At 56.6% G+C, this 3,935-nt stretch overlaps 1 pseudogene; it reads left to right on the top strand.

Annotated features, from left to right (window-relative positions):
* Nucleotides 1-237: 237 nt before the first annotated feature.
* LOC136523288 (putative leucine-rich repeat receptor-like serine/threonine-protein kinase At2g24130) lies at nt 238-2,981 on the top strand (annotated as a pseudogene).
* Nucleotides 2,982-3,935: the final 954 nt, after the last annotated feature.

Raw genomic sequence — 3,935 nt, 5'->3', positions numbered from 1 at the left:
GCGAGTGCGTGCGTTGGCACATGTCAAGTCCACCGCCCTTTTTCGGTCAGTCTCGTCGTCCGCTGTGCTCTCCAACCCGTCCACCAAGGCATTTCCCAGCTATATATGACCATAAGCTATTCCACGTACCACACCCATCTCCACTTCTGTTTTCTGCTGCTCGCCTGCTCCTACGCTAAGTGGTGGTGGTCCAGCCATAGCCACTAAGTCCAGGGAACGATGAGGGTACTACCCAGCATGGACTTGAAGCGCACAGATATGCTCCTCTTCGTCCTCCTCCAAATTGCCACCTTACTCACCACGTCCACATCAGCCGAGCCAAGCACGGCCATCCGGCGGCGCCGGCAGCATGTCCTGTTGCGGGAGAAGGCCACCCTGTTGGCCCTGAAGCGCGGGCTCAACCTGTCGTTGCATCCAGCCCTGGCCGATTGGAACGAGTCCAATGCCCATGTCTGCAGCTTCACCGGCGTCACGTGCAACAAACGGCGGGAGCATGTCGTGGGGCTTGCTCTCGCCAACTTGGGTATCTCTGGCGCTCTTCCACCGGTCATTGGTGAGCTCACACACCTCCAGAGCCTCGACATGTCCGGAAATAGCATTTCTGGTGCCCTACCATCATCGTTGTATGGCAACCTCACCCGCCTTGAGTACCTCTACATGAGCCAAAACCTTATCTCTGGTGCCATCCCTCCAGCAATCGGCAACCTCACGAGCCTTCGGCACCTCTTCATGGATAACAACCTCATCTCTGGTGCCATCCCTCAGGCCATTGCAAACCTGACGAGCCTCGACACCCTTGACATGTCCAGTAACCTCATCACGGGACAGGTTCCAGTCGAGCTCTCCAACCTTAACAACATCATTTTCGCCATTGACCTCTCCTGTAACCAGTTGCATGGCGTTATACCGTCGTCTCTTGCCATGCTGAGACAAATGACGTTGTTGGGCCTTACGCATAACAACTTGTCCGGCGTCATCCCAACAGCTATATTCATCAACTGCACTTTAGTCTATGTCGAGGTCGGGGGAAACAATCTTTCTGGCAAGATTCCCCGCATAGCCTCGAGCACCCTCTTCAACTCGCTTGCCTCACTCAACCTCTACTCCAACAATCTAATTGGGACACTACCACAATGGCTGGCTAACTGCAGTTCACTTGTGCAGCTAGATGTGGAAAACAACTTGCTCGCAGACGAGCTGCCGACGAGCATCATCTCAGGGAATAAGAACCTCAAGTACTTGCATTTGTCCTACAACCAGTTTTGGAGCCACAATGGCAACAGCAAACTAGAGTCGTTCTTCGCCGCGATATCAAATTGCTCATCTCTAGAGGAGGTCGACGCAGCAGCCATGGGAATGCACGGGCGGCTACCCAGCCGGCTTGGCTCGATGCTTACACGCAACATGTCATACCTCAACCTGGAGATGAACTCCATATCGGGCCCGATCCCGGCATCTCTTGGGGACATGATTAGCTTGACGTTACTGAATCTGTCAAAGCAACATGCTGAACGGGACGATCCCAACATCTCTCTGCAGGATGCCAAGACTAGAACAGCTTGTGCTATCCAACAACGTCTTGATGGGCGAAATCCCGGCGTGCATCGATAATGCCACACGCCTCGGGGAGCTAGATCTGTCGGACAACGCACTGTCAGGGACCATCCCGAGTAACATCGGGAGCCTCACCGAGCTCTCCTATCTCTTTCTGCAGAGAAACAGGTTGTATGGGTCGATACCTCCGAGCATCGGCCGATATGGCAACCTGTTGGTCATCGACCTCTCAAGCAGTAGCTTGAGTGGCGTGGTACCTAATGGGATCGCTAGCACTACTAAGATAACACTTAACTTGTCACACAATGAGCTCGTAGGCAACCTGCCAACTGGCCTTAGTAGCTTGGAGCAAGCACAGAAGATCGACCTTTCCTGGAACAACTTCACTGGTGAGATCTTGGTCGGCCTAGGGGACTGTGTTGCTGTGACAGTGCTCGACCTCTCACACAACTCGCTTGTCGGTGTTCTCCCTTCATCCCTTGGCCGCCTGAAGAACCTAGAGAGCCTCGATGTCTCCAACAACTACCTGAGCGGCGAGATCCCCATTAGCCTGACCAATTGCGACAGGCTGAAATATCTGAACCTGTCATACAACGACTTCACCGGCATCGTGCCCAGCACCGGCCCTTTTGAGAATTTCAGCTGCCTCTCCTACCTTGGCAACCCTCGGCTCTCTGGTCCATTGTTCAAGCACTGCAGAAGGCGCCACCACTCGTGGTACCAATCCTGGAAGTTCTTAGTTGTTGTGTGCATCTGCGCAGCGGCTCTGATGATGCTCTGTGCGGCCGGCATCCGCAAGATCTGCCAGGATAGATTAAGGGGCCGCCGCAGCGTTGGTGACTCATCGGCATGGATTGAACACAAGTACGTACCCTCGCATCACATATCGGGAGCTAGTTGAGGCCACCGAGGAGTTCAGCGTGGACCGGCTCATAGGGACAGGAAGCTACGGGAGGGTGTACCGCGGCACATTGCGCAACAGTACCGTGGTCGCCGTGAAGGTGCTGCAGCATCTCCAGACGGGCAACTCGATCAAGACCTTCAACCGCGAGTGCCAGGTCCTGAGTCGCATCCGGCACCGAAACCTCATGCGGATCATCACGGTGTGCAGCCAGCCAGACTTCAAGGCGCTGGTGAAGCCGTTCATGGCGAACGGCAGCCTTGAGCGGTGCCTCTACGCGGTGCCGCCGATGGAGCTAAGCCTTGTGCAGCGGCTCAGCATCTGCAGCGACATCGCCGAGGGGATGGCGTACCTGCACTTGCACTCACCGGTCAAGATCATCCACTGCGACCTCAAGCCGAGCAACGTTCTCCTCAACGACGACATGACTGCGCTCGTCTCCGACTTCGGCATCTCCCGGCTCATCACGAGCACCGACGACGACTCCGGCGCCTCCACCATAAAACCTGAACGAACCAGCGCATAGAGCAGCCTGCACGCGCCTCCAACCAAACTTGACCAAGTGAGCTAGGAGACGACGAGCGAGCGAGCGAGTGCGTGCGTTGGCACATGTCAAGTCCACCGCCCTTTTTCGGTCAGTCTCGTCGTCCGCTGTGCTCTCCAACCCGTCCACCAAGGCATTTCCCAGCTATATATGACCATAAGCTATTCCACGTACCACGTACACCCATCTCCACTTCTGTTTTCTGCTGCTCGCCTGCTCCTACGCTAAGTGGTGGTGGTCCAGCCATAGCCACTAAGTCCAGGGAACGATCAGGGTACTACCCAGCATGGACTTGAAGCGCACAGCTGTGCTCCTCTTCGTCCTCCTCCAAATTGCCACCTTCCTCACCACGTCCACATCAACCGAGCCAAGCACGGCCATCCGGCGACGCCGGCAGCATGTCCTGCTGCGGGAGAAGGCCACCCTGTTGGCCCTGAAGCGCGGGCTCAACCTGTCGCCGCATCCAGCCCTGGCCGATTTTGGAACGAGTCCAATGCCCATGTCTGCAGCTTCGCCGGCGTCACGTGCAACAAACGGCGGGAGCATGTCGTGGGCTTGCTCTCGCCAACTTGGGTATCTCTGGCGCTCTTCCACCGGTCATTGGTGAGCTCACACTGTTGGATTGATCTCCCACGCCATTAAGCCCAACGGCCTTTGGGCCTTGTTCTCGCGCCCTGATCGGGGACGCCCAACCCTACATGGTTGGTGGGCTCCCGTCGCACAGCGCTATAAAAGAAAAGGTGGGGGCCGGGGCACGAGGTACGAGGTTCACCGCGCCGTCAGACACCCCACCGACATCCTAACCCTAACCCGATCTTGAGAAGGGGCGCTGCCAGCGATGGGAAGCACCACCGACACTGGCAACGCCACCCCGACGCATACGCCGCCGCCAAGGACGTCACTGCACCAACTTCTCTCTCCACCGAACGTCGCTGC

The sequence above is a fragment of the Miscanthus floridulus genome, chromosome 18 (assembly GCF_019320115.1).
Source record: "Miscanthus floridulus cultivar M001 chromosome 18, ASM1932011v1, whole genome shotgun sequence".
In the NCBI taxonomy this organism is placed as follows: domain Eukaryota; kingdom Viridiplantae; phylum Streptophyta; class Magnoliopsida; order Poales; family Poaceae; genus Miscanthus; species Miscanthus floridulus.
This window is presented reverse-complemented; position numbering and strand designations above follow the sequence as displayed.